The 17,751-nt window shown below is 42.3% G+C and overlaps 2 long non-coding RNA genes and 1 pseudogene across 3 annotated transcripts; 2 read left to right on the forward strand and 1 right to left on the reverse strand.

The window, feature by feature from the left end:
• Positions 1-25: 25 nt before the first annotated feature.
• LOC105311471 lies at positions 26-1,328 on the forward strand. The gene is made up of 4 exons (XR_897682.2): positions 26-93; positions 536-568; positions 716-763; positions 928-1,328. It is a non-coding gene; the product is annotated as an uncharacterized LOC105311471 (long non-coding RNA).
• A 202-nt stretch (positions 1,329-1,530) lies between these two features.
• LOC105311472 lies at positions 1,531-5,401 on the forward strand. Of its 2 annotated transcripts, XR_897683.2 has the most exons (3): positions 1,531-1,923; positions 4,559-4,607; positions 4,700-5,401. It is a non-coding gene; the product is annotated as an uncharacterized LOC105311472 (long non-coding RNA). The 2 variants fall into 2 exon arrangements; XR_002778874.1 differs by having other exon boundaries at positions 4,559-5,401.
• Positions 5,402-10,225: 4,824 nt separating this feature from the next.
• On the reverse strand, positions 10,226-13,276 carry LOC111735622 (annotated as a pseudogene).
• Between the last annotated feature and the right edge of the window lie 4,475 nt (positions 13,277-17,751).

Genomic DNA, 17,751 nt, shown 5'->3' on the forward strand with positions numbered 1-17,751 from the left:
CCCCATTGTGGGTGTCATTGCTGCCCTGGTCTCTTGGAGTTGCAGTCACTGGAGCTGTGGTTGGAGCTGTGATGTGGAGGAGGAAGCGCTCAGGTAGGGAAGGGGTGTAGTCTGAGTTTCTCGTCCTACTGGGGAGGTTTTAAGCCCTAGTTAGAATGTGTCCAGCCTCGTTAATGGGAAGTACCATCCACACACGCGATCCTTCCCAGCCTGGGGCCCCATCTGCTAACACTTACTCTGTATTAATGCATGTGTAAAAATGAAGGACAAATTTATCACCTCGATGATTCTGGTGATTGGGACCTGACTCCTAACTGTCACAGGATACGGGGGAAGGTCTTTGCTGAGGACAGACCTCCAAGAGGGTGGTTGGTCCCGTCCTCCCACATGTACTTTCCTCAGGTTTCCTAAGGGTGCCCTGAATCTGAATTCACAGTTCTGGAAACTTCCCTGGGGACCAGGACTAGAGGTTTCCTTTAGGACCTCATGGCCCCCCTTCCTCTCTCGCTTCTCATAAGATGTTTTCTTCCCACAGGTGGAAAAGGAGGGATCTATGTTCAGGCTACAAGTGAGTGTGGAGGGGGTGGGGTGATCCCCGAGACTCTTGGGATAGTGTAGTTGGGAGCCCATGGTGGGAGCTCACCCACCTCCAAAATTCTTCCTTTAGCCACATTTCCTGTGAGCTCTGACCACATCCTGTTTTGTTCTACCCCAGACAGTGACAGTGCCCAGGGCTCTGATGTGTCTCTCACGGCTTCTAAAGGTGAGACTCTGGGTGTCCTTAAAGTGGCGAGGGACTGGGGAACAAGGGACAGGCCTGGGGAATGTGCATTCTTTGGGATATTTTGAGCATGTGGTGGAGTGTTGAGAATGTCACCACATACAGTGACTAACCTGAATTTGTTCGTGATTATTTTTTTTCTATAGCATGAGACAGCTGCCTTATGGGGGAACGAGTGATGCAAGATTTGTTCATGCTCCCACTTTGTAACTTGAAGAACCTCTGATTTCTCTTTCTGCAAAGGGCATCCGAATGTGTCTGCGTTCCTATCAGCATAATGTGAGGAGGTGGGGAGACTGGCCCACCCCCTGCCCACCAAATCCCCTCCCACACTGACCTTTGTTACATCCCTGATCCATTCTCCTGTTCCAGTAGAGGCTGTGCCATTCCTGTCCCTGTCTTTATTTCATGTTGCACTAAGGTGCACCTTCTTACTGCCTTATTAGAATAATATAAATATGAAATTTTTTCAGTTGATGGGGTGTTTAAAAGAGATGATCCTAGGTTTGAGAGAGGAAATAAATGGAAGCACTGAGAATTTCCAGAATTCTTGTATTTACCTTGCTGAGTCTGTTGTAGGAGAGGCTGTGAGGACCAAGTGTGGATGGGATCTGTGCCCAGTCGGTGCTCAGTGCACTATGGACTTTGATGTGGTCACTCTTCAGCTGGGTCACCCCTCTGCTCCATTATCCTTGTCCCTTCAAGAGAATCTTGTCGCACCAGGGCCTATGATCACGGGGACACCATCACTCAGGCCTTGTTTTGTCAGTGAGGGCCTAATGCGGCTAGGTCAGCCTAGGCTCAGGCCTGATTCTCATCCTCAGCCCCCAACTTTTGAGTGTTTATTTGTTTTTCTTTGTTTCTGTAGGGTATTATGACTTTTTATAGTTGTTTCAAGTCCTGGTCTCATTCTCCTCTGGGTGTCCTTCATCTCTGACAGTCATTTCCCTGTTATTGTCCCCACAAGACTCAGGGTGTCCCTGCACAGAGGAGTCTATGGTCAGGACATGAATTTTCAGTCTCATTCTGCTCTTGCCTCCTTCTAGGGCTTGATCGTTCTTTCCAACTTTTCCCCAACTTCTTCAAAGAAACCAGATTGTAGAATTAGCAGAGAGGAGGGAGTCTATAATTTCTCACCTTAGGTGAGCTCCTGTTGGAATTTTTTGTTCTGCTTGCCTACCCTTTCTTCTTACTTTAGCTTTAGTAACCCTAGTGCTGTCTCCAATATAAACTCAGGGATTTATAAAGCAGAGTCTACTTTAGATTTCTTTTTGGTTGTAAAATAAGACCCGTAAATCAAAGGTCATTGTTTTCTGGAGAGAGAAATATAATTGTGTGTTGTGTGCAGGAGGGTTGGTATGGGAGGAAGAAATGAGGGGAAGAGGGCGGAGCAGCACCTGTGAGAAAAGTAGAAGTGACAATGACGCCAGTGTGAGTGGACTTTGTGCTGTAGTTGCCGCAAAACAGCATTTGATCTGAGGCCATATTTCTAAAGATACTGTCTCTAGAACAGAGAGGTGCTATACGGTGATCATTCATTCAACCGATATTGGTTGTTGCCAGATGTATGACACAGTTTTTGCATCTGGGAAATATCAGTGAAGTGAAATCAGAAATTGCTGGCCTTGCAGAGTATATGTTCAGGTGGGAAGAGGCAGACTATATAAGCACAGCAAATAAGGAAGGTGTTTATGTTAGAAGGGGACAAGTGTTGTGGGGAAACTGTAGTGGGGCTGGTGATCTAGAGTGTGCGGGTGTGGGAACAGGGAAGGTGGTCCTTATGATTTGGGAGGTTAGTGTGTGCCTCACTGGGGAGGTGACCTTGAGGAAAGGTTTGAAGGACATGAGGAATTATCCACGAGGATGCCTGAGGGAAGTTCTTCCCAGGCAAGGGAACCTGCAGTGGGAACACCCCAGGCAGGAGTGTGTCTGTGATTTCTGGAAGGAGGGAGGGGGCTGGTGTGGCTACAACAGAGAGTAATGGAGATGAGACAGAGGCACGGCCAGACCACGTGGACCTGGAGGATGTTAGGAGGGTGCTGACCTGTGCTCTGAGTGAGGTGAGAGTTACAAGACACTTTGGAGAAGAAGATGGACAGGTATGACTTCTCCTTTAAAGGGATGGCTGTGGTTGCTGTGCTGAGAACAGGCTTGGGAGGCAAATGTCAGAGGAGGCAGTAGGGAAGCAGTAGGAAACTGCAGGGTTCCAGGCTGGAGATGCTTCCACGGCGGGTGAGCGGTGGAGATAGTGGAGGTGGTGGGAGTCTGGGTACATTCTGAAGATGAACTTTGCAGTGTTTCCTGTGGGTTAATCTGGAGTATGAGGAGTCAAGGACACCAGAAATCTCAGAGGACACAATTAGATGGAGTTGCCGTCAGCAGAAATGGGGAAGACTCTGGAAAGTGCATATTTGAGGGGGTCATCACAGGCATTCATTTTAAGAGAGGTTGGAGCTGAGGTGTCTGTTGAAATACAAGTTTGTTTGTCAGATTGGCAATTGGACAGATGAGTCTGGAGATTATAGGAATGTCTGGGCTGGAGAAATAGACTTGGGAGTTGACACATACAAATGATATTTAAAGCCTGGAGAACAGATGGGCTTGCGGGCGAGTGCTGAAGAGAAAGGAACAGGAGTAAACCCTGGACCCCTCAGTGCTGAGTGATCTAATCAGACACCACACACACACACACACACACACACACACACACACACACACACACACACTCACACACTCGAAAACAGAGAGTGCAATTTGGGCTCTGCGTCTAGAAGGCGCATAGAACAGGGAGTTCAACTTTCTTGTGCACAGGACTCACCTAGACATTTTATTAAAACTCAGGAAGATTGGAGCAGAGTGTGAGATTCCGGATTTCTAACAAGGTGCTGATGCTGCTGGTCTTTAGGTCACACTTTTAGCAGGGAGAACCTAGACCAGGATTCCCACATAGCTGTGCATCAGCCTCACCAGCAAGGCTTGTTAAATAAGCGATTCTTGGTCTTGTGCATGATCCTCTGAGACTACGAATCTGGGAGGGGCCTGAGTGTGCTGTAAGAAGCCCACAGCAAGCCTGACTCTTACTGGATTGAGAACCGCTGAGGTCAGTGATGGGGGAAGGTCTTAAAATCACTTTTAAAAGTGAATTCTTCTGAAACCTTTCCCCAGATCATTTTTTACTCACTTTTTGGATCAAACAATGAAATCCTAAATTTTTCTAACTTAGACATCAAGTAGTATATATCAATGATACTGGGATTCATACTATTTTGGGGAAGGCCACAGAATAGGATTGAGTCCATACAGCCAGGAATAGATCCACCATCCACCTTAGGTCAGGTCCCACACAGGTACCACTGCCCCTGCTGCTGGGCCCAGGTGTCACTCTTCACACCACTGACATCTGCCATGCGGGACACTGGACCCTGAGGGCTAGGACTGCTATCTCTACTGCTCCCGGCAACTGGCTGTTACTACTGCCACTCTCAATGCCTCTGCCAAATGCACAGTTCCAGCCTTTCTGTGTCACCACATCCTGAGTCCGAGTCCGGCACGCAGTCACTTCGTGCCATGTCCAGCTACAAGAATGTTGGGAAAGTGGGCTTTCCTTTTTCATGGAGTGATGTGGTCTCTGCCTCCTACCAAGACACTTTTAAATGTGGAATTCTGATAATGTAGGCAGACCGTTCATGTGCTGAGGATGAGGACTGGAAAAAGAATGACTAATTTCAATTCTTAGAGCAAAGATCTGAGACTAGAACTTTCTCTGGTACTTTGCAGGCACTCAGGTTTGGCTAGAAGAATAAGTGACCAATAAATGACATCCAAGGTAGAGATTTACTTGCTTACTCTTACTCTGAATTTTTTTGTGGGATGGTGATGAATTTTTTTCTCCACTCAACCAATTCTCTTGATTCTCAGATACCACCTGTGTGCCCTACAATTCAACTCAATTCTGACACTAACTACCTGGAGTTAGCATCAGACCTCACAGTTTAAAGGCATCGTCCCACAAGACTAGACACCGGTCTCAAGTTCAGGTCCTCATGTTACTGGCACTTCTGTCATACTTGACTACAAAGTTATGGGTCACCCCCAAATTCATTAATTTAATAGAACAACTTACAGAACTCAGGAAAATTCTGTGCTTACTAGTACAGTTTATTATGAACAATATAAGTGAACAACCAGATGAAGGGGTACATAGGATGAGGTCTGGAAGGGTCCCAAGCACTGTCATGTGAGTTTGGAGAGTGTCACCCTCCCAGCATGTGGGTATGTTGACTAATTTGGAAGTTGTCTGAATTCTGTCGGTTTAAGTTTTTTATTTTTTATGGCAGTTTCAATACGCAGGCATGACTGATCAAATCATTGGCCATTGATGATTGAACTCAACCTCCAGCCCCTCTCTCCAGAGGTCAAGAAATGAAGCTGAAAGTTGCAACCTTCTAATCGTGGCGGGTCTTTCTGGTGATGAACCGCGATCCTGAAGCTATCCAGGACCCCTCAGCCTAAAGTCATCTTATTAGCCTCCCAAAGATGCTCTTGTTACTCAGGAGATTACAAAGATTTGTAGAGTTCTGTGCCAGAACCAGGAACCAAGACCATGTATTTTCTATTATACCACAAGTCTTTGACCACATATGCATTTATAGCAAAAGGACCGTAACAGTTAAAAGATGTTGGCACATTATACGAGAGTCTCAGTTAGTCATTAAAAATTAGTTCAGTCCATCGTCCTATCAAAGATATTTATGTAGTCAATAAATTTATGAAAATTGCTCAACATTTTAGTCAGAGGTGAAATTTAAATTTAAATTTAAATTAAACCATGCGATACCTCTCCAGAATGGCTAATATGAAACACAAAATCAATTGTTGGCAAGAATTTGACTAATTACATCTCATATATTGCCAGTGCAAGAATAAATTGATTGAAATGCTTTGAAAAATTCTTTGGCAGTACGTACTACAGCCAGAGATTCGCTCACCCTATGACCGAGCATTTCTACTCCTAGTTACATACCCAAGAGACAAGCATGCATATGTTCACCAAAATATATGAAGAAATTATTCATAGCATGATTTGTAAAATCTGGATATAACACAAATTCCCATGAACGGTAGAGGACGAGAAGTGTGGTCTGTTTGTATAATGGAACCCCTCGTAGCCATGAGAGTGAATAAACTACAACACACAGTCATAGGGATGAGACCTGGTGACAATGTTAAATGAGAGAGGTAGATGCAGAGGGGCATCCACTGTAATATTCCTTTCTACCCAAAACCGACAGAACTCATCTATGGTTTTAAAGATCAAGATAATTGGTACTCTGGGTGGGGCGGGGTTAGTTTAGGACTGAATAAGATTTAAGAGGATTTCCTGAGATGCTGGAAATGTTGATCCTCGACATGGGTGTTGTTTCTCTTAATGTTCAGTGTGAAAATTCACATACACTTATGATTTTCCCACCTCTCTCTCTGGTTGTTGTTCTTCAAGAACATATACTTTTCTGGATTTTCAAAATAATTTTTTTTTGCAAAAAAATTTTTATTTTATTTTTTAATAATTAAAAAATTTTCCATTATAGTTAGCATACAATGTTATTTTAGTTTGAGGTGTACAACTTGATTAGGCATTTATGTAAGTTACGAAGTGCTCACTCCGATAAATCTAGACTCCATTCGATACCATACATAGCTATTACAATATTATTGACAATATTCCCCATGTTATACTCTATAACCCCCTGACTATTTTGTAACTACTAATTTGTATTTCTCAATCCCTTCCCTTTCTTCACCTACCCCCAAACCCCCTCCCATCTGGCAACCATCAAAATGTTCTCTATATAAGCTTATTTCTATTTTGTTTCTTTTGTTCTTTAGATTCCACATGTAAGTGAAATCATATGACATTTGTCTTTCTCTGTCTTACTCTATTCGACAAAACAGCCTCTAGGCCCATGTATGTTGCAGATGACAAGATGTCATTCTTTCTTATGGCTGAAAATACTCCATTGTATATATGTACCACTTCTTTATCCGTTCATCTATTGGTGGACACCCAGGTTGCTTCAATATCTTGACTACTGTAAATAATGCTGCAATGAACATATGCATTCACTTGTCCTTTTGAAATAACATTTTGTGTTTCTTTAGATAAATACCCAGAAGTGGGATTACTGGGTCCTTCTTTGTCTCTTCTTATAGCCCATGTTTTAAAGTCTTTTTTTACCCCATTTTAGTATTGCTACCGTAGCTCTTCTATGTTGTTGTTGCCATTTTCATGAAATATCTTATTTTATCACTTTACTTTCAGTCTGTGTGTGTCTTTCGAACTGAAGTGTGTCTTTGATCGGAACATTTAATCCATTTACACTTAAAATAATCGTTGATAGATATGTAGTTATTGCTATTCTATTATTTGTATTTTTGACCTTTTTTTCCTTGTCCTTAAAGAAGTCCCTTTAACATTTCTTGTAATACTGGTTTTGTGTTGATGAACTTCTTTAGCATTTTCTTGTCGGGGAAGCTCTTTATCTGTCCTTCGCTTCTAAATGATAGCTTTTCTGGATAGCGTAATCTTGGTTATAGGTCCTTGCTTTTCATCACTTTGAATATTTCATTCCAATCTCTTCTGGCCTGCAAAGTTTCTGTTGAGAAATCAGCTGACATGGCTAAGCTATGGCAATTAAAAAAATCCAAGGAAATACATGCCTGAGATTCAGATATAAAGAATAGAATCTAAAGCGAAGGAGCAATAAGCCTAGGAGCTGACACCAAAACAACTTTGGGAATGACTATCAAACCAGGAACTAGGAATCAAAACCCCAAACAGGGCCCTAGAAGCGGGCAATGTGGAACATGCCCCTAAGTAGTGTATGAATGAATCATGGGCAGTGGCTAATGGGTTGGCTGGCTGGTCAGAAACTTGAAGAAAATAAAGTTGGAAAACAGAGAGTTGGAGGAGAGATGTGTTCATAGATTTCTTGCCATGAGCAGAGTGGGTGAAGATGCTGGTGTGCATGTGGATGCCCAGCAGAGGGTATCCATATGATGGGGGCTGCTGTAATCTGGTGGGAAAGATGTCCTGATGGATGGTATCACTCAGATTCTTTCCAGCACAGCAGGGCTTGCACATGAATTCACTGTACAATATGACAACTGGGATGGAGACTGCATGGGCAAGCAGTGTGGCTTTCCACTCACCAAGGCTGATCTGGCATCTGCCACTGCTGATTTTCCAGCCTGCTGATAGCAGCTGTTTCATTGAAAAGAGAAATAAAATAGGTGAAATTAATTAGGAAAAAAACAAACCAGTTTACATATGTCTCAGATAAATATGTCACTGCAAATATAGGAGAGACTTTAAAAAATGTTAAATCATGAAGATTTTTGTCAATGGAAAAGATCGTAATGAAAAAAGTTAAAGCAGTAGTAAAAATTCTGTTTTCCTCACTGATATCCAGAATGTTTTATAAGTAAGTTCCAATAAACCTTCAAGGAATGTTCATGATCTTATCAAGAGAATGGAGAAGTATAAGGAAAGCCAAACAAATTTTTTTATTAGGCATAATAACATTGATCCTAAAGCCAGCTAGACAACTGTGTTGCTGCAGATTTGAGGTTCCAAGGTAAGGGGTACGAGGCTTGGGCAGTTGGAAGAAAATGCGGGGAGCCGTAGGAACTGCAAGGACACACTTTATTCCAGCAAGGGCACAGCCAGCCGCGTAGGACGGCAGCGCCTTTATATACACGGGTTAAACGGTAGTGGCACACTGCCAAGTTATAGGAGCCTGCGCATGTGTACTGAGCACATGGTTACATAAGGGGAGATGTGCTGAGTCACTTCTACCCGAAAGTTAGCTGCTAAGGGTATCAGGAGGGAGCCTGACTGCAGTCATCTTTCTTTCTCCCCACAGGGACAAATAAGGAAAAAGCATTATAAGAAAATAGAAATTTTTAAGAAATTAGATGTGAAAATCTAAGAATAATACTATTGTGTGTGTATGTATATAATATATATACATATATAATATAGTAGTATATAGTAGTATCCACCAATATCCTATAAAATAATTAAATTTCTTGACCAAGTTAGGTATCCCAAGAATGCAAGGATATTTTAGCTTTAACTCATTTAATGCAATTCACCACTAAATTAAAGGATAAAAAGACAGAGATGATCATATTTTAGTACATGTAGAAACTACTACAGATGAAATTGAAAGCTCCATCTGACTCACAGGTCTTTAGTCATCTTTCACTTTTAAGGACCTGTGTGATTAGATTAGCCCTACCCCCCATTATCAGGACAGTCATTCCAAGGTCCCTGCCTTTAATCACATCTGCAAAGTCTCTGTTGCTGTGTATGGTAACAGTCACAGGTTCTAGGGACTAGGGCTCGGACATATTTGTGGGTTCATTATTCTGCCTACAACAGCATATATGGTGATTGAAGGAAGAGGTTTCACATTAGTTGAAGTCTCAGAAGGTGAAAAGGGAGTCATAGATGGAAGGAGGCATCGTGTAAAGAGATTATGGTTAAGGATTAAGCAAATGTTTACAGAGCACTATGAATAAAAAGAGATCCACATAGTTTCATATAGAACATCACATGATATTTCAATAGAACATCACATGATAAAGACAAATGATGATCTTTAAAGTTGCCACAGAAGGAAAACATCATCTAAAACGGAACTATGGTTAGAATGCAGCTGACTTCTCCATGTCAATGAATGGCAGCCAGAAGACAGTGAAGTAGCATCATCAAAGGCTGAGGGAAAACCAATGTCACAGTAGGATTTGGGACTGGGAAATTGATCCTTCAAGTAAAAAAAGATACTTTCATATAAATAAAACTATTCATATATTAGCAAAACACCCATTGTAAAGGTATTTAAAAGATTTAAAGAGATACATAAGAAAGCAAGCAGAAAACTTAATAGGTAGTGATGTCTATGTAAATCAATACTGTATTTATAAAATCTTAATAATGTGGAGTTCAAAGCAGAAATAAATAAAATAGTTAACATGTTGTGTTATAATTTCTTTACCTATCTTCCCACTCCCACCTAGGCTGTGTCATCCTTGAGGGCTGAGAATTTGGATTTTTAATTCAGACCCCACTTTTCTTTTTAATATTATAACAGTCTGTTTATTATTTATTATTTTTATCCCCCCACAGTAAGGATATTTGGAGTGGGTCACAATCTGGGGCCCAGAGTCTGAAATCTGAGGTGCCCTTCTCCCTCATTTTGTGGCTTAGGTGGGGGCATAGTTCAAGCAGAACTGGTGTCCCCTTTTGGATACTGCAGAAGGGGGACGGAGGCACACCCACGAAGGTGACCACACCCAGGAGACTTGATTGACAGGCTGGAAACAAGTTCTCCCCATAAAGGCACTTTTACTCCAGTAGGCTGGGTGTTGGCTGGGAGTGTTGTAGGGGCAGGGAGGAGTCATTTCAATAGAGGTGTTATTTGCAAGTTGCAGAGAAAAATGAAGAGAGTTCACCTACTACACTGGGCCATCTGCAGGGTGTGTAGGGGCTGCTGTATGTCTTTGCTGCCTCAAAGGGGAAGTGACATAGGCATCAAAGCCAAAAAGCAGTTAGGCCCAGTACCCCTGTGATGCTTTTGGAGTGGTTTCCTCTCAACGAGGACAACAGTGGAGGTGATCAGGTAGAGGATGGCTGCTATGAGGTCGGAAGAATTCACTCCAAGACCAGTCGATGGTCTGTATCTTGGTGTTCAGGTCACACATGTAGAGGAAAAAGAAGTTATCAGCAAGGATCATCTCGACCATGGACAGAGAGGAGTATGCTGATGCGGAGGTGTTGAAGCAGATCAGAATCACCAGGCACAATATAATCTCAGCAAACAGAAGAATTCCCTTGCCTGTGCGTGAGAACTTGGTGTAGGTGACCCAGCAGATGGGGCCAAGAGGCGGTTGGGATCCTCCATAGCATTGGTCAGAGTCCCTAGGTGCTTAGAGGATGTACTCCCTTGCTTGTGGTTCGAGGACAGTCTTTCCTGCCCTCTGGCCAGAAAGGGAGCCCTGGAGCAAAGGAGCCAGTCTCTACTTCTTACACACAGTACCCAGATAAAGTAGGTATTTAACAAATGTTTATCAAATGAATAAGTCTACTGGAAGTCCTTAGAAGACCAGGAATTATGATGCATTAAGTACAACTGAAAAGAGGCTGACGGGAGTCATGTCAAAGAAAATGGCGGCATAGGGAATTTCAAGGGTCCATCTTTATACAGAACAATGAAAAAACTAGTAAAAACTGTCAGAATCAACTTTATCAAAACTCCGGGAAAACATAGGGTGTTTATAGCTACCAGCAAATGGCAAAAACAGAAAAAGGCAACAGAAACTCAGTAGGAGGGCTTTGTGGTGTCTTAAGTTACGCTTGGCACCTTCCCCGCTCCCCAGCGCATCTGTAATCATGAAGACAGCAGCCTGTGCCTCTAGTGCAGGTTCTTGGTGCTAGAGAGATCAGAGCAGACATCATTATCAAAGAATTGTGATTTTCTATTTTGACTTGTTGGCTCCCTGATGAATGTAAATGGCTTGTGTTTATGTCTCCTAACTCAGAACACTCTCTGGACAGTGAAGGAACTAAGGCAAAAGGCATTTGTCAAAATATTTAAATGCTAATGAACTAGCAGCTGTCACCTGGGGCAAAGATATCAGTTGGGACAAATAATAGACATGCAGAAAAGACTGGGAGGAAGAGCTGGGGAGTGAAGTACTTTGGGCCATAAGGGCTATGAAAACTTCCACATACTCCTGGGAATCTAGAAGGCTCCGTGCATGCCCAGCTTGAGACACACGATCAAGAAAGACCCGAGAAGGCCATAAGATCATACCTCTGGCTGATCTTCAGTCCACACACAAGCAGGAAGAAGGCAAAGGCAGAATTGGAAACTGCCTAGATAAGTGTGGAAGGCATGTCCCAACACACACACACACACACACACACACACACACACACACACACACACAGCCCAGCTCCAAAGACTGAGAAATGTTTTCTACTCTTCTTTTTGGTTCCAGACATTTAAGGAAATTTCTGTCAAATCACTAGTTGACCTCTAAGCTAACAGAACGGAGAAGTCAGTGACCACAGACGACAAAGAATGCAGTGTGTACAAAAATAGTTAAGTCAGTAAACAACTATAACCCACAACAAGCAACAACAACAACCACAGGGAGTGGGGGCAAACCTGTTTTTTAGAGTAATCACGTAATGTTCTAAATATGTAGTTTCCAACAAAAATTATGAGGCATTCAATGAAAGCAGAAAGTATGGCCCATTCACAGGAAAAAAGAAACTGACAGAAAGTATTCCTGAGAAAGTCCAGGCTTTGGGTTTACTAGAGGAAGAATTTAAATCAGCTTTCTTAAATATATTGAAAGAGCTGAAGGAAATCATGGACAAAGAACAGCTGCAAAGAACACTGGTAAATGAAACTACATAGCTAGATATCAAAGCCAGTAGTAGTGCTTTTTTGTTTGTAACTCCTTTTCCCTCCTATATGAAAAGATAATTGCATATGCAAATGTTCATCAACTGATAAATTGATAAAGAAATGGTGATCTAGCCATACAATGGAATATTCTTTGGCCATAAAAAAGAACGAAGTTCTCATATATAGTACAATATAGATGAACTCGGAAGACATTATAAGTGAAAGAACACAAAAGGCTACATATTGTATGATTCCACTTATATGAAATATCCAGAAGATGCAAATACATTTAGAAAAAAGTTTAGTGGTTTTCATGGGCTGGGGGTAGAGGGGGCTGAGGGGTGACTGCCTAACAGGTAAGCAATTTCCTTCTTGGGTGATGAAATTGCTCTGGAACAATAGTGGTGATGGTTGTAAAACATTGCGCGTGTACTGAATGCCACTGAATCATATACTTTAAGTGGTAAAATGGTAAATTTTACGTTTTGTGTATTTTATTCAATTAAAAAGAGGCTGGAAAATATATTTCAGAAACTTTTGTATGTTTAACTACTTAGATTTGCTTTAGAATCTGCCCATTTGTCTTCTTTCCTCAGGATTTCATCTCCTACTTAGAAGTCTCCCTTGATCTTCTGCTTGTAGAAAGCTGTCTTTCAGAACATCCTCCTGGATCAGCAAGGTCCAAACCCCAAGATGACTTTCTGCCTTGGATCCAAATACTTGAATGCAAGGCTGAAGATAATTTTCAGTGGGAGCTAGGAGATTACCCAGTTAGTAGGATTCAATGGGAGTGCCAGTGATTGGTCTTAGTGTTAGGGATGTCATGTTTGCACGTCTGAAGAGAAGCCTGCTCACAAAAGAACATACGGTTTTGGCATGTGCTGGTGGCGTTCTTAGCAGAGGACTTGAAGATAGCTCTAGGAGCATCAGGCACCTGTGCCTTGCTGGTAGCTGAACAGCTCACCCACCTGTCACCCACAACCGAAGAAAGATGGGAACCCTTACCTTGGTCCATCCTTCAGCAGTGTGTCCACTGGATGTGGACAAACTGTGTGACCAGTCCTGAGATCTCATTTGATCTTCCCACTGTTGTGGTGCTTCTGTCCATATAGCTCATGCCCAGATGTGCTCCACAAGAGGCTGAGTGTCCTTTAATTCTCAAGACTAACATTTTCTGTGATCCCAGGCCAAGCAATTGATAATCTATAAATTAATAGTAATGTTAGTGTTGCTTTATTGCTCATATGGACTCTGTAACGAAAGGGTGAATTGTAGAGGAAGAGTTCATTTCTTCTTTCCCAGGAGCCACCAGCACAGATTTCTGCCCTGTGGAGTCTAAATGAGAGGTTTTGTGTCAGATTGAGGTATAAAGGAAGTCTTTTTATTGGTTCTTTTCATTGTTGCTTTACTTCAAATGATTTAGTTTGAAATTTAAAATATGTTTTTCATATTAGAAAAATAAAAACCTGGTGAATCACAGAAAACATTGGAATGCATAGAAGAAATTTTGAAATATGTGCTCCCCTCAAAAAATTATTAACTATTACATTGTTGAGGCTTCATAGACTCCAGTGTGAATGATGCTCCCTAGAGCCGTAGTGGTTCCGAGTTTTATTCTGTGGGTTTCTATGTGTTTATATGTTAACTATATATTTATATATCAATAGTATTATAATATTGTATAAATTATATTATATAAATAATATATTGTCAGTGCTGAGCTGATGGAGAAGGGAAGGTTTCGGAGGTGAGATGCCCAGTTGAAAGAATGCACGAGGGGCCGACATGAGAATAAATGGCAGGCAACAACTTTATTGCGGGGAGCGTGATTCTGTTGCGGAGAGCACGCTCCTTGCTCTAGGGGACCGCATGGGCGTCATATATGGCAGAGTACAATAGTGGCATTCTGCCACACATGCGTGGTACAATAAGCTGAATTATGCTTACATGAGCTGGGTGTAGGCAGCCTACTATATAAATATAACATTCTAAATCTGGGGTCCTCTTCCTAGCTGTGAGCCTGGATCATAGCTAGTCCCACATATATAAAATAATAAATATTTTTGTGCATTTACTTTAAAGTTGCATTTGCATGAGCTATATTGTTATAGGTTATTTTGAATATTACTTTCTGAAATCTGTTATTATATAAAAAGTAATTTTCAATGTGTTCAATTCTGCATAACTTTTATACCACTTTTACAAGCCACATATCATGTCAAACAAAGGGATACAACTAGACCCCTTTTGAATCAATCTGCTTTTTTGTAAATAATGATTTGACAACCATCATTATGCATAAGGATCCTTATATAATGAGATTTAAAAAATTGATTTGTTCAATAATAAATATTAGGTCAAAGAGGTTAAACATTTTAAAGTCTTTTCATACGTATGATCAAATTGCTTCTCTAAATTGCTGTACTGACATATTCATTCATTTAACACATGTTTATTGAGCCCCTGCTACATACTGGGATACAATGTTGAAGAAACAGATAAGATCCCTTGCTTAAGAAACCTATATTTTAGTGATACTCAATGAGACAGGCAACAAATAAAAAATTATTTTTATTTGATATCAGTGATAGTTGCTATGGAGAAAAATATGCCTGGGCTGGAAAATTGGTGGTGGGGGGTGGGGCAGGGCAAATGCTGTTAGACATGACGTTTCTGAGGACTTGACCCCTGGACACTTGAGTAGAGACCTGAGTGGTGTGAGGAGCAGCCATGTGGGTCCCGGGGTGGTGGGGGGAGGTGCACGTGGGGAGTCCCAGCAGGGGCAGGTGCCCTGAGACAGGACTGCGCAGTGTCCAGGGGCAGATGTGAGTAGAGACAGTGAGCCAGGCCGAGAGAGGTGGGGTGAGGCCAGGGCCAGGGCGGTCAGAGAGGCCCTGCCATGGGGAGCTGGAAGGGGCTGGTGAGGCACTGGGAGTTCATGCTGCCTAAGAAGGGAGACACTGGAGTGTCAGGTGGGATGTGGTGCTGAGGGTATGTCCTAAGTCACATTTAAAAGATGACTTGGTCTGTTACGTGAGTAAAGGGCGTGAGAGTCAGCAGGGAGCCCAGCTGCAAGGTCGCCCTGTTTACGTGTAGAGAGAACATTCTGTGTGGAAGCAGCAGAGACGTGAGAAGTGACTGGATTCAGTGTTGGTACAATTTAAGATGGTGTTAACCACATACTTACTTACTGACCTTAATTCGACAGTTGATTCAAGGTGGCTTACTGCTACAAACCCAATGTAAGATACATGGGTTATTTAAAAATAAAACCAAGGAACATATAAATTTTTAAATGTTAAGGCTGTGATAAAGTAAGAATATTACCAGGATAGCTGGAATATCAGAAACATTTGCAGCAATGGAGCAAATATATTTATGTATGCACGTGTGTTACTTTTTAGTATATATTTATGCCTAATGTAGTATGTATATATGACTATATAAATTATAAAATTTTTATATAAACAGCTAATTACATGTTTATATTTTGTATGTATATTTGCATTTAAAATACATATCTGTATATGTATACATAGAAGAGAGAGATAGATATCGATTTAGTTGAAGGAATTGACTCATGATCATAGAGACTGTCAGTAGTTTAAGGACAGGATCATGTGATTTTAGAGGCTGTCAAGTCCAAAATCTGTAGGGTGGGGTAGGATACTAAGTGGGGACCACAGAAAGGATTTCTGCTGAATTTCAAGTCTGACCGCAGTCTGTTGGCACAATCCACTGTTCCCTGGGGGAGACCTATTTCTATTTAGGCTTTGAATTGATTGGATCAAGCTGACCCACTTTATGGAGAGTGATCCACTTTGCTCATGGACTACCAAGTTAAATATTAATCTCATGTAAAAAATCTCTCATTGATCGTTAACTATAATTAAAAAAAAAAAAACCTTCAGAGAAACATTTAGAATAATGTTCAATCAAATAGCTGGGTACTGTGGCCTAGCCAAGATGACACAAAATTAACCTATGCATGGGGTGACGGCTCACATGGCCAGTTTCTTGTCTCTGCTTCAGAAAAAGTTTCCGATTCCACACTTAGACAGGGTCAAGGTAAATTAATTCCAAGATATTCAAAGATGGACTCAACATTGACAAAGTCAGAGAGTAAATTAAAAACCTCAGGAATCCAAAGAAATCCTACATATCTCCTTAGAAATGGCCTCACTGTGCACTACTGAAGAGAGAGGATCCTTTCTGGGGGCCCTAAGTCACAGGGGCTATTGGGCCGCAGCCCTAAGTACATATGTCCTTTCTACCTCCAGGTCCCACAAAGCCTCACAGCCAACTTCAGGGATCTCACCTGAGCTAGAATTTTGGTTTTCTGACATGGGTTCTATTTGAACATTTGTGTGCGACTAAAAGTGTAACAGAAATTTTCTTGTAACGATATTTCTGTGATGCAATTTGACATTCACCCTCATTGGCTCTGACATCCCTGCCTGGTTCCTGGAGGGAACGGCCTGTCCTGCACCACCTTTCAGTATCCCTTTGTGTAGGAGTGATCAGCAGTCTTGGAGTCAGGGGCTCCCCCAATCTCACCCTCCTCCCTAAAGCAGAGTCCTTTAAGCTTTCTGGGGTGGGGTTCTTTGAAGTCTGCTGCTCTGATGAACATCACTGTCTCCCGAAATAAAGGCACATGTGCACATAACTTCAACTCTTGCATGCAATGCCGAGGTGGGAGGTTCCTAGATGCCAGATTAGGACTTTGACTCTCCATTTACACCGGGGTGTGGGAGTGGGGCAATTGGGGTCAGGACTGATGTCCATGATGGGAGTCACAGGTGTCCTGCATGGTTTCCGGCTGGCATTTGTTTGTTTTCCTACAGAGTGGAGGAGTTTTTACTGAGGAGGGAAACCTTTGAAGAAGGTGAGAGATATTCGGGGTGGGTCTAGGGAGGGGGAGAGGATGAGGGAGCAGAGACAAGACAGGGCGGGGCTGGGAAGAGGTGAAGGGAGTCCAGGAGGAGAGGGGCCTGGCCTGATGGCAGCAGGTCTGGAGCTCAGAGTCTCGCTGCCAAGAGTCCTGAAGCACGGGAGGAATGGGCAGAGTGCAGGGCCTCGCATTGGCCAGAAAAGTCACTGCAGAATTTGGTCTGTTTTGTTTTCTGTCAGGATAAATTTGGTCAATCAGTAGGAGTGAGATACCTACTTTGCAAAGGATAAGTATTCAGTGTCCTCCCAGTCTGATCTCATCACCAGTATCCTGGAGAAGGGAGCCAGGCACCAAACATTCTTGAAACTTCTTTAGATCAGAAAGTCAGTCTCATTCTTCCGACTTGTTTCAAAAGCCTTTGACCTTTTGCAAAAGCAATGAATACTCAAGGAGCAAGATTTGCCCAGACTTTGTTTAGGACCCAAGGACGACGCTGTGGCACCTTGGGTTTCAAATCTGATGTGAGTATAGATGTGACAGGGTCCCCTGTGCCTGCACTCAGTCTTGCATTTCTTTTTATTATAACCTGCACATTGAGT

Source organism: Pteropus vampyrus, unplaced genomic scaffold (genome assembly GCF_000151845.1).
Source record: "Pteropus vampyrus isolate Shadow unplaced genomic scaffold, Pvam_2.0 Scaffold1000004269, whole genome shotgun sequence".
In the NCBI taxonomy this organism is placed as follows: Eukaryota; Metazoa; Chordata; class Mammalia; order Chiroptera; family Pteropodidae; genus Pteropus; species Pteropus vampyrus.